Source organism: Mesoplodon mirus (assembly GCF_964341445.2).
Source record: "Mesoplodon mirus genome assembly, chromosome: 1".
NCBI lineage: Eukaryota > Metazoa > Chordata > Mammalia > Artiodactyla > Ziphiidae > Mesoplodon > Mesoplodon mirus.
In genome coordinates, this window is record NC_138976.1 from 71,000,315 (window position 1) to 71,014,415 (window position 14,101).

At 37.6% G+C, this 14,101-nt stretch overlaps 1 protein-coding gene across 5 annotated transcripts in view; it reads right to left on the reverse strand.

The window, feature by feature from the left end:
• RIC1 (RIC1 homolog, RAB6A GEF complex partner 1) overlaps positions 1–14,101 on the reverse strand; it is a 141,917-nt gene that overhangs the window by 113,093 nt on the left and 14,723 nt on the right. The window lies entirely within an intron of this gene.

A 14,101-nucleotide genomic window follows, 5' to 3' on the forward strand; every position in this document is an offset into this window, starting at 1 on the left:
ATATGATAACTCTGTGTTTAACTTTTTGAGGAACTGTCAAACTGTTTTCCACAGTGACTGCACTATTTTGTTATACATTCCCACCAGCAGTTCATGAGAGTTCTAATTTTTCCACCTCCTTGCCAACACTTGCTACTGCCTTTTTAATGGTAGCCATCCTAGTGAGTGTGGTAGTATCTCATGGTTTATTTACATTTCTCTAATGAATAAATCACGTTGAGCATCTTTTCATGTGGCTATCTTACATCATCTCTGGAGAAATACCTATTCAAATCCATTGCCTATTTTTTTAACTGGGATCACCAACTTTCAAAGAGGTACTGTTCCAATATGTCTTTTTAAGTTTATTACTGGGGTTCTTTTGTTCATATAGGAAAATTCACTATAAATGGTGATTAGATTCCCTGACAAGCTCAAGAAGATCTGCTAAGCCCACATATACTAACAGGGAATATAATACAGTGGTTAATAATACAAGCTCTGAAGTCTGAATGCAAGGTTCAGATACTTGCTCTGCCACTTAATAGCTTTGCAAGCTTGAACAAACATTTCTCCTATGCTTCAGTTTCTGCATCTTTAAAATAAATCTAACAATAGAACCTACCTCACTGGTAGGTTCTGCAAAAATTGAATAAATAAATAACAGCACTTGGCAGAGTGCTTACAGCTCAGTAAGCACTGTAGATATTATTTGTTGCTGTTTTATTATTTTAATGTCCCAGGATCACATTATTAAAAATACTACAGAACAAAACTCCCAACTGCTTCCTTGAGATAATGTATTTGAAATTCCTACTTAAGACACCAGTAACATATTGCTTTCTGCTATAGCTTAAGCAATGACAGGATCAACCCAACTCTCTGGCAGTATAGGGCTTGGACCACCAGATACCTGAATGGGGAGAAGAACCAGGCTGACCAGAAGTAGACACAGGGAACTTTCTGGAGTGATGAAAATATTCTGCATCTTCATTGGAATAGTCATTACATTAGTATATACGCCTGTCAATATCCACTTAAGAACAACACATCACTGTACATTAAAAAACAAAAGTCTAAAAGTAAATAAATAAATAAGCCATCATTTAAGTATACTGAATATTATTTACAAACGCAGGAAACATTACTAATATGTTTAAGATGATTTTCAAAAAAGGTTTTCTGGTTAATTGTTAACAGTCCATTAGGTATTATTTTCAAAGTACACAGGTCACTTCTATCAGTAACATGCAATTTCTTCTACTGATACCATGTCAGTAGTGATAAGTAATTAACTCCATGCTTCAAACATTCCTCGAATTCCAAAGTGCAACTTTCCTTAAGGGTAGCAGCTAATGACTGTGACTGATGACTCAAGCTCAACACCAATACTCATGGCATTAAACTGAGATGATCACCTTCATGTCCAGGAAAAGGACAGCCAATAAACTTTGGTTATTTTCTTTCTTTCGTTTATGAAATGAGTTAATACTTGAGAAATATCTGATTCCCACTTTCAAGCTCCTGAAACCAGACTGTTTACCTCCTACCATGTTACTATTCTTTATCCTGTGCAATATTACCTCAATTAACAAGTACTCTTGAATGGAAACACTTTTAAAATTAATTTCATGAATACAAAAATCACCCATGAAGTATTCACACTAGATATGCTTAACTTTATCTAATCAAACCTTGAAATGTAACTTTCAGTTTACAAGAAATATAGCGGATTCAAGGAAAACATTAACAACTAAGCAAATCCAGAGAGTGAGGCTGATCTTTCAAGAAAAGTGACCTTATCTATTAAAAACAAAATAAATCTACATATTGAATAACTGAAAGTAAGAAAAGGAAGGAAGACTATCCTAGGTTAAGCGATAACAATTTCTAAGTTAAGATATAACAATCCAATGGAATGCATGATCCTTGAGTAGATCTGTTTTAAAATAAGAAAAAGGCTATGCAAGTAATTTGGGGAATACTGGGGAAATTTTCAAGTCAAACTCCGTAATAGAATATATTAGGGAATTATTAATTTTCATATTATGGCTATGTATATTTAAGTCATTTTTAGAAGATGCACAATAAGTAGTTAGGTATTAGTGTAGTGTCTTGATGTCTCCAACTTTCGAAGAGTTCCCACAAATATATACGCACAGACATATACACATATACACCCAAGCAAATAAATGAGAAAGAAAATGTTGACAATTGCTGATTCTAGGTGGTGAGTATCCAGGTATTCTGTACGTTTTAAAACTTTATAAAGAAAATGAGAAGTTGGTTGTATTCTTAAATTGGAAAACAATACTTAAATCTCACGAATTAGGAAACCACACTAGTCCCTCTAGAGAAGCATCAGTTTAGTCCTATGTGTGTACACAATTGGACATAATTAGAGATGGAAATTTCTAGAAACAAACTGTACAGAGCTGAAGGTATGCAATCTGTATAATTTATCTCCATTTCCTAGCATATAGTTAAGAGCAAACTATGGGTCACAGACCAACATACCTCAACAGCACACCATGATATCAACAACAAAGACTCTAGAAGTCTTACGTACTATGTGACTTCACTATTATGTACTATGAGTCTTCACTATTACATACTACTTACATGCCATATAAAAAAAACCAAATAATAGAACTTCAGAAAGAGCTTAGAAAAAAATTAACTAAGATTTATAAGCTGGACTTAAAGAAATAGAATCAGTTATCTGGAAAATAGACTTAGGGAGACTACCTAATTCCCCTATTCCAGAAAAATAGTAAACATTTTAAAATACACTAAACAATATGTTTTTCTGGTTTGAAATATACATCCATGTTTTAAGACTTTTCTTCTTCCTATACGCCATCTTTCCAGCTGAGTTTCATAATCTTCCTTTAGTTCAACCTCAGAATTGGTGGAACCCAGGCTTATGAAGATGTCTAAAGTGGAAAGAAATCCATTCTACTTCACAGTATCATTTCATTTAAACAGAATATACTAAAAGATTATTAGATACCATGCTTGAAATTTAGTGGGCATTAAACAATCTTTAAGTCTGAATAGAACTATTTGAATATGGTTTTACTTGAGTTGTTGCTAAGATGTCTTTCAAACAGATTGTCTCAACTGTTATTGTTCTTACTTTATAGGAGAAGCAGCACGGGACAATCTCCACGAAATCAGCTTTGGCATTAAGCGTGGGTTTGAATCTCAGCTCTGCCATTTATTAAATAATTTCCTCTAGGTCACACAATGACTTTATTTGAGCCTCACTTTCCCTATCTGGAAAACAGAACTAAGACCAATCTCCCAAAATTACTGTAAGGATTTCATGAAATAATATACATAATAAACTTAAATAGAGACTGACATACAATATGCACTCAATACTTATTAGTTTATATTTGTTCTCATTTAGGTTTTTAGTTTTAAGGTCAGTGGGATTTATATTTCATGTGACTGACAGCGAAAAAAAATTAACAAAAATTCTATCACCCTTCTGCTTCAAAAACAAGTGATACTGATGATGGCAGCAGAGCTGATGGTAGTGGATCTGGTTCTTAAAGAAAGTGATAACAATAATGGTAATGTAAGACAAATGAGACCCCAAAACTACTGAATACTGTACTGTAAATAACCAAGCTTCAAACATATTCTCTTCCTACCACTTCACACACACACACACACTCTCTCCCTCTCAAAACAAAACAGCTCAGTCTTGCTTTAAGAAGAAAGCAGAAATTACATCAACAATTACATGTGCTTGAAGAGAAAAATTAAGGAATTATTTCTTCTAATGACTGAGAATTACGACACAAAGAGCCAATTTGCTCAGTTTTACCCCATTAAGACTTAGGGAAACATAAAATTGCCTAACAAAAGTTAAATCACAAGGACTTCCAACAATGAGAGAGTAAAGAGACTGGCAAATCCTCTCCCCCCAAAAACAACCATAAAACTGAACAAAACTGTCAAAACAAACATTTCAAATACAGTTGACCCTTGATCAACACAGGTCTGAACTGCACAGGTCTACTCATATGCAGATTTTATTCAGTAAATACGTACTACAGTACATCTCAATCTGTGGTCCACTGAACCCATGGACACGGAAACGTGGATACAGAGGGCTGACTGTAAAGTTATACGCAGATTTTTGACCACACAGAGGGTTAGGGACCCTAACCCCTCTGTTACCCAAGGGTCAACTGTACTGTATTTGAAAAGTGATGGCATACAAATTAAGAACATTTTATGCACAGGAAACTTCTGAACCTCAGATAAGAACAGTGGCAATAAATGATGTTCTTGCCAGGACTGTTCCCATCCCCTCACCAAAGCTTGGTAGGCAGCAGTGCCACCAGGGTGGGGCTGTTGGTGAAAAACCAGCAGCTTTGCTGCTAAAGGTAGGCTGCCTTGACATGGAGCAGAGTGCAATACAGCCTGCAGCACTGTTAAACTGGCAAATTCTTAGAAAACAAACAGAAAAAGCTAACAGTGTTGCTAGCCAGAGTTTGCAGACAGCTTTGGGCAAGCAGCACATCCCTCAACCAGCAAGAAATTTAACAGGAAAATCCTGGACACCAGAGAGTCAAAGAAGGAACAGATAAGCTTGCCACACATCCTTGGTTCAATGGGAGACAGACTTATAAAAAGGAAAAACGCTGAAGCACCCAAGCTCTCCACTCATCCCTGTCTGTCAGGGAGGCTGTGTACATGCAAAGCTAAGAGCACTGAAAGGCCAAGTTCCCCACACTTCACTAGTTCACTGGGAAGCTGTCTGCAAGGAAGTTCCAGAAAGGCCTGGCATGAAGTGAAAGCTGGGGCAGACATTAAAACGTCCTGAACTTGGCCTGTACTCCCAAACCCACACATCATCCCACAACCAACAGAGAACAGATGCCTTACTGGCTCAAGATGTTTGAACATCTAAACACTATGCAGACATAGAGGCAACCCCTAGAAAGCCATGGTAAAAATAAAAATAAGAAAAAATAAGCAGAGACATTAGTCAGTGGCTGCACATTGCAGGGGAGATAAATTTTGCTGATTAAGTCCAGGAAACTTACTAAAAAAACAATACTAAAACAAGTATCAGCAACAATGACCCTCAGAAAACAAACAAAACAAACAAAAAAAACCCTCTAGAGTTATTATAATAAATTATCCAAAATGTCCAATCATCAACAAAAAAAGTTTAAAGATATACAATGAGTGACCCAGACTGAAGGAAAAACAAACTACCTGTGAGCGGGCCCAGAATGGCAGGCAAATAATTCAAATCAGTCATGAAAAACATATTAAAAGAATAAAGGAAAGTATGTTTAAATAATGAAAAAAAATATGATGACACCTAAACAAGTGGGGAATCTCAAAAAAGAAGTAAAATCAATAAAACAGAACCAATTCTAGAAATTCTACAGTTTAGAAGTATTGGGCTGGCCAAAAAGTTCATTCAGGTTTTTCCATAACATCTTATGGAAAAATCCGAACAAACTTTTTGGCCAACCCAATACAATAACTGAAATAAAAACATTATACAGACTCAGCAGCAGATCTGAGATGGCAGATCAAAAAACATGAAAACACTTCAATAAAATTAAGCAATCTAAAAGACAGAAAAGAAAGACTCAAGTGAAGAGAGCCTCAGAGACCCCTAAGACATCAAGTGCACCAATGCACATATAATGGGAAGTTCCAGGAGATAGTACATGGGATAAAAAAATATTTGAATAAATAATGACTGCAAATGTCCCAAGTTTTATGATAGACATTAAGCCCCAGATTCAGAATGCTTGACAAAATCCCAGTGGGATAAACACATGCACACATACATCATACACAAAACTACTTAAACTCAACAAAAAGAAAATGTGAAAAGAATATAGGTAAAACAAGTGATCACACACAAGACAACAAAAATGCCATTAATGGCTCACTTCTTGTCAGAAACAATGGAGACCAAGAAGACACTGAAAGAACATATTTAAATGCTGAAACAGAAAAACTGTCAACCATGAATTCTATATCCAGCAAAACTATCTTTTGGAACTATAAACAAAGACATTCCCAGATAAACAGAGATTAAAATATTTGTTCTTATCGAACCTGCCTTATGAGAAATACTAAAAGAAATCCCTCAGGAAAAAAGGAAAGGACTTCAAAAGGTGTGCAGAAAAGAGTTAACAGGCTTAAGACTGCTGTACTAAAAAAACAAACAACCAAACAAAAAAAAACTGCCTGCCTGCAAGGTTGGTCCTGAGCTGGCATCTGGGAACTTGGATTTTGGGAGGGTTCCCACCATTCCAAAACTAATTAGAGTGGCTGACTGTACCTAAACTGTTTATACAAATCAAATGGCTTATGCTGAAACACCTGTTTTCTTTCAGACAATGTGAAATTCAGTATGTGCTGGGCAGAAAGTCCCCAGTAAAAACCTTGGGGACTAGGTCTATAACAAGCTTCCCTGGAATTCAACATTGCACAAATGTCGTCACAATTTAATGGAGAAAATAAGCACATCCTATATGACTGCACTGAAAGAGGACTATTTGAAGCTGGCAGCTGGTTCCTCCAGATTTTGCCCACTAAACTTTTTCCCTTTGGCAAATTTGCTTTGTATCCTTTTGTTGTAATAAATCACAGTCATGAACATGACTATATGCTGTGTACTGTGAGTCTTCCTAGCAAATCACTGAACCGGGGGTAATTTGGGGGACTACTGAGAAAGATGGTAACTCAAATCCAAACGAAGAAACAAAGAGCACAAGATATGGTAAATGGATAAAGGTAAAAGACTGAATAAATGTATTTTTGTCTTTTCTCCTTCTAATTTCTCTAAAATATATCAGCCTTTATAAGACAATAACTTAAAAATGAAATACACTGCACTGTTGGGCTTATAACATACAACATACATGACAATAATACCTCAAAAAAAGCACCTGAAAACAGAACCAGACAAAAAAAATCAAAAAGAAAATAGAGAATTTGAACAACACTACAGACTAATTTGACTTAAAAGAAATACACAGATCACTCCATACGATGACAGAAAAACACACATTTTTGTCAAATGCACATGGAATATTCTCCAAGACAGATTATAGGTTAGGCTACAAAACAAGTCTTAATAAACTTTAAAAGACTGAAACAATCCAAAGTATTTTTTCTGATCACAGTGGAATGAAAGTAAAGATCAACAGCAAAAGGAAAAACAAAAAACTCACAAACGTGGAAATTAACCCACTCTTAAACAATCCATGGAAAAGAAAAAAAAATAACAAAAGAAATCAGAAAATATCCTGAGACAAATGAAAATGAAAACACAACACACTACAACACATGGGATGCAACAAAAGCAGTGCAAAGTGGGAAACTTACAACTAAATGCTTACATTAAAAGAAAAAGATCTCAAACCAACGTTACTTTACATCTTATGGAAATACACGAAGAATGAATTAACCCAAACCTAGAAGAATGAAATAATAAAGATTAGAGCAGACAGAAATAAAGTGAAAAAGAGCAAAACAGAAAAAAATCAAAGAAACCAGGAGTTGGTTCTTCTAAAAGATCAACAAAACTGAGAAACCTTTAAGTAGACTAAGGAAAAAAAAACTCTAAACTCAGAAGTGAAAGGGGAAACATTACTACTGATTTTACAAAAATAAAAATGATTATAAGAGAGTACTCTGAACAACTGTATCCTGACCAATCAGAAAACTTATATAAAACAGACAAATTCCACAACTGAATGTTGAAGAAATAGAAAATCTGAATAAATTTATAAGATTAAATCAGTAATCAAAGAAAAAAAAAGTCCATACGGTTTCACTAGTGAATTCTATCAAACAATTGAAATAAACACCAATTCTCCTCAAACTCTTTCAAAAAACTGAAACAGGACCACTTAGTAACTCATCCTATAAGCCCAGCATTACTGTGATACTAAAGCCAGACAAAGACTCACAAGAAAAGAAAACTACAAGTCAATATCCCTGAAGAATACATACGCAGGCTTCCCTGGTGGCACAGTGGTTGAGAGTCCGCCTGCCGATGCAGGGGACGCGGGTTCGTGCCCCGGTCCAGGAAGATCCCACATGCTGCAGAGCGGCTGGGCCCGTGAGCCATGGCCTCTGAGCCTGCGCATCCAGAGCCTGTGCTCCGCAATGGGAGAGGCCACAACAGTGGCCCCCGTTCCGCCAAAAAAAAAAAAAAATCCTCAACAAGATACTAGCAAACCAAATTTAACAGCAGTATGATAAGATTTATAAAACAGTGAGATTTATTCCTGGAATGCAAGGATGGTTCAACACAAGAAAAATCAATGTAGTACACCACATTAACAGAATGAAAGAAAAACACCACATGACCATCTCAGTAAAAAAGCATCTGACAAAACTCAACACCCTTTCATGACAAGAACATTCAACAAATTAGGAATAGAGGGAACTACCTCAATGTACTAAAACCAGTACATAAAAAAATTAGTCAATATCATACTTGATGGTAAAAAACTGAAAACATTTTCCCTAAGGTCAGGAATATGACAAAGATGTTCACTTTCACTACTTCCCTTCAAAACAGTACTGTAAGTCCTGGCCAGGGCAATTAGCAAGAATATGAAATAAAAGGCATCTAAACTAAAAGAGAAATAGAATTATCTCTTGTTCTCTAAAAACATGATCTTTTATGTAGAAAACCCTACAGATTCCACATAAAACTGTTAGAACTGATTAACCATTTAGCACAGTTGCAGGATGCAATATCAACACACAAAAATCAATTCAATTTTTATGTAATGAACATCTAAAAATAAAATTAAGAAAATCACTCCATTTATACTGGAAAATAAAAAGAATATATAGAAAATAAATAAGTAAATATAGAAAAGAATAAAATACTTAGAATTAAGCTTAACCAAGGAAGTGAAAGACATGTATGCTGAAATCTACAAAATGTTGCTGAAATAAAGAAGATGCATATAAATAAAAAGACACCTCATGCTCATGGGTTAAAAAATAATGCTAAGATGTCAGTACTACCCAAACCAATGTACAGATTCAATGCAGGCCCTATCAAAATCACACCACCATTTTTTTGCAAAAATATGAAAATTCATCCTAAAATATGGAATCTCAAGGGACCCCAAATAGCCAAAACAATCTTGAAAAAGAAGAAAGTTGAAGGTGTCACACTTTCTAATTTCAAAACTTACTACAAAGCTATGGTAATCAAAATAGTACCACACTGGCATAAAGACTGACATACACAGCAACAGAATACAACAGAGCTCAGGAATAAACCCTCATATATGTGGCTAAATGATTTTCAACAAGGACCCCAAAACCATTCAACGGGGGAAAAGGACAGTGTTTAACAAACTGCACCAGGAAACATGAAAACCCACATGGAAAAAAATAAAATTTTATCCTTATCTCACACTACATACAAAAATCAACTCAAAATGGATCACATTCCTACATATAAGCTAAAACTATAAAATTCGTAGAAGAAAAACAAAAGGTGGGGCTTCCCTAGTGGCACAGTGGTTAAGAATCTGTCTGCCAAAGCAGGGGACACAGGTTCGAGCCCTGATCCAGGAAGATCTCACATGCCACGGAACAACTAAACCCGCGTGCCACAACTACTGAAGCCTGCACGCCTAGAGCCCATGCTCTGCAACAAGAGAAGCCACTACAATGAGAAGCCCACACACCACAATGAAGAGTAGCCCCCACTCTCCGCAACTACAGAAAGCCCACGTGTAGCAACGAAGACCCAACACAGCCTAAAATAAAATAAATAAATGTATCAAAAAAACAAAAAAAGGGCAAAAACTTCATGACTTTGGATTTGCAATGATTTCTTGCATATGACACCAAAAGCACAGGCAACAAAAGAAAAACTAGTTAAGTTGGACTTCATCAAAAGTAAAAGCTGGGCCTCCCTGGTGGCGCAGTGGTTGAGAGTCCGCCTGCCGATGCAGGGGATACGGGTTCGTGCCCCGGTCTGGGAGGATCCCATATGCCACGGAGCGGCTGGGCCCGTGAGCCACGGCCGCTGGGCCTGCGCATCCGGAGCCTGTGCTCCGCAACGGGAGAGGCCACAACAGTGAGAGGCCCGCATACCGCAAAAAGAAAAAAAAAAAAAAAAGTAAAAGCTTTTGGACATCAAAGGACACTATCAACAGAGTACAATGGCAACTCACATAATGGAAGAAAATATCTGCAAATCATATATATGATAAGAAATTGATATTCAAAATACAGTTGACCCTTGCAATGCAGGAATTGACCATCTGTCAAAAATCTGAGTATAACTTAACAGTTGGCCCTCCATAACTGCAGCTCCACATCTGAGAATTCAAGCAACCACAGAGTATGTAGTACTGTAGTATCTACTACTGAAAAACATTCACATATAAGTGGATCCACGCAGGTCAAACCCGTGATGTTCAAGGGTCAACTGTACATACAGAACTTCTACAGCTCAACAACAAAAAGAAAAATTACCCGATTTTAAAATGGGCAAAGAATTGAAACAGATGTTTCTCCAAAAAAGATATATGAACAGCCAATAAGTACATTAAAAGGTACTCAACATCACTTGTCATTAGAGATGCAAATCAAAACCACAATGAGGAGGACAGAGTCAAGACAGCGTACTAGGAGAATGCAGAATTCGTGTCTCCTCACAACTAGGGCACCTGCCAGGCACTGGTGGGGGACCACGGACACCTAAGAGACAGGACTGGCACCCCTGAGAGGTGGCTGCAGGAGGGGAAGGGTTCCCATGCCCAAAGGGGGAAAAGGGGAACCACTGGGGGCAGAGGATCAAAAGTGAGCGTGGCCAGGTTTCCCGTGCCCACGTGGGCCCCCAGGAACCTGCTGAGATCCCAGGCCTTATCCTCTGCCCACCTAGTGCCCCTCCAGCTGTGCGTGTCCTGAGGGTGTGGGAGGGAGGGAAGGGGAGCAAAAACAAAGGCCAGACCTCCGGAACCAGCACCCCTGGGGGGTAGCTGGGGGAGGGGAGGAGTTCCTGCACCCAGAGGGACCCACCCACTGTAAGGGGTCCAGCGGGGATGGGGGAGACCCTGGGAGTGATGGTGGGGGAGGGGCGCGAAGGAACAGAAGGGAACACAGCCAGTGCTTTCCTGTCCACTTAGGCACTGGGGAGCCTGTTGGGCTCCCGGGCCTAATCCTCTGCCCTGGGAGCCTCCCTCCTGCTGCGCAGAACACAAACCCCGCCACTACACCCCCACCCAGGGCCCTACCTCTACACTCAGAGACCTCCTCCAAGGTGCTGGGCCTAAACCCAACCCACACAACCTCACTCAGGGCCCTACTTCTAAACACTGGAACTCCACACTCCAGAGGCCCTTCTTTTGTGGAAGGCTGCCTCTTCCCTTCCACATAGGTCCTAAGCAGAGTCCCCACCCCACACTCAAACGTCACACCCCACCTGCCTAGGTCCCACCCCATGCTAAACCCCTCCCCTGCCTAAGTTCCACCCCTTCGTAAACTCCGCTCCTATAGCCAAGGCACTTTCTTTTTCCTTTTTCTTCTTTTAGATTGGGGTTCTGTTTTACCTTGTTGGTTCACTGTTGTTGATTCTTTTATATTCTTATTTTTCCTAATAAATCTTTCCTTTTTCTAATTTTATTTTATTCTTTTTCTTTTTTTTTTTTTAACAGGAAGTCCCCGACTTAGAACACCTGAGTTAGGAATGGTACTTCCTGCACCTGAGCCCCATTCCCCACCTCCCATGGCAGCATATTTTATTCTTTATACTTTGTTATTGTTCTTTCCTTTTGGCTTCTGCCACCCCCCATTTTTTTTCCATTCTTTTTCCTGTTGTAGCTTTATTTTACCTTATTGCAGTTGTTTCAATTACAGTTTAATTTTTCCTAATATATTTTTTATCTAATTTTATTTTTCTTTTTATTCTTTGATATCATACTGTTGCTTCCTTTTTTTTCTTTTTCTTTCTTTTTTTTTTTTTTTTTTTTTTTTACACCATGCCACAAAGCTTGCGGGACCTTGGTTCCCAGGCCAGAGGTCGGGCCCAAGCTCCTGCGGTGGGAGCTCCAAAGTCCAAAACACTGGACTAACAGAGAACCTCAGACCCCAAGGAATATCAATTGGAGTGAGGCCTCCCAGAGGTACTCATCTCAGCACCAAGGCTCTATCCAACTGCCTGCAAACTCCACTGCTGGACGTCTCAGGCCAAACAACCAGTAAGACAGGAATACAGTACCACCCATCAAAAAAAAAGAAAAATGAAACAACAACAAAATATGTTACAGACGAAGGAGCAAGGTAAAAACCTACAAGACCAAATAAATGAAGACAAGATAGGGAACCTACCTGAAAAAGAATTCAGAGTAATGATAGTAAAGATGACCCGAAATCTCAGAAACAGAATGAAAAAAATACAAGAAACATTTAAGAAACATTTAACAAGGATCTAGAAGAACTAAAGAGCAAACAAACAGTGATGAACAACACAATTACTGAAATTAAAAATACTCTAGAAAGAATCAATAGCAGAATAACTGAAGCAGAAAAACGGGTAAGTGACCTGGAAGATAAAATGGTGGAAATAACTGCCAGGGAGAATAAAGAAAAAAGAATGAAAAGAATTGCGGACAGTCTCAGAGACCTCTGGGATATTAAACACATCAACATTCGATTTATAGGGGTCCCAGAAGAAAAAGAGAAAAAGAAAGGGTCTGAGAAAATGTATGAAGAAATTATAATTGAAAACTTCCCTAACATGGGAAAGGAAATAGTCAATCAAATCCAGGAAGCGCAGAGAATCCCATACAGTATAAACACAAAGAGAAACATGCCGAGACATATATCAAACTATCAAAAATTAAATACAAAGAAAAAAATATTAAAAACTGCAAGGGATAAGCAACAAATAACATACAAGGGAATCCCCATAAGGTCAACAGCTGATCTTTCAGCAGAAACTCTGCAAGCTAGAAGGAAGTGGCAGGACATATTTAAAGTGATAAAAAGAGAAAACCTACAACCAAGATTACTCTACCCAGCAAGGATCTCATTCACATTGGACAGAGCAATGAAAACCTTTACATACAAGCAAAAGCTAAGAGAATTCAGCACCACCAAACCAGCTTTACAACAAATGCTAAAGAAACTTCTCCAGGCAAAAAACAAAAGAGAAGGAAAAGACCTACAATAACAAACTCAAAACAATTAAGAAAATGGTAATAGGAACATACATATCGATAATTTCCTTAAATATAAATGGATTAATTACTCCAAAAGACACAGACTGGCTGAATGGATACAAAAACAAGACCCATATATATGCTATCTACAGGAGACCCACTTCAACCTAGGGACACATACAGACTGAAAGTGAGGGGATGGAAAAAGATATTCCATGCAAATGGAAATCAAAAGAAAGGTGGAGTAGCAATTCTCATATCCAACAAAATAGACTTTAAAATAAAAACTATTACGAGACACAAAGAAGGACACTACAGAATGATTAAGGGATCAATCCAAGAAGAAGATATAACAATTGTAAATATTTATGCACCCAACACAGGAGCTCCTCAATACATAACACAAATGCTGACAGCCATAAGAGAGGAAATCAACAGCAACCCAACAATAATAAGGAACTTCAACACCTCACTTTCACCAAAGGACAGATCACCCAAAATGAAAATAAATAAGGACACAGAAGCTTTAAATGATACATTAGACCACATGGACTCAACTGATACTTATAGGACATTCCAGACCAAAACAGCAGTATACACTTCTCAAATACTCATGGGACATTCTCCAGGATAGATAATATCTTGTGTCACAAATCAAGCTTTCGTAAATTTAAGAAAATTGAAATCGTATCAAGTATCTTTGCCAACCACAATGCTATGAGGCTAGATATCAATTCCAGGAAAAACAACTATCAAAAATACAAATACATGGAGACTAAACAATACACTACTAAATAACCAAGAGATCACTGAAAAAAATCAAAGAGAAAATCAAAAAATAGCTAGAAACAAATGACAATGAAAACACAATGACCCAAAACCTATGGGATGCAGCAAAAGCATTTCTAAGAGGGTAGTTTATA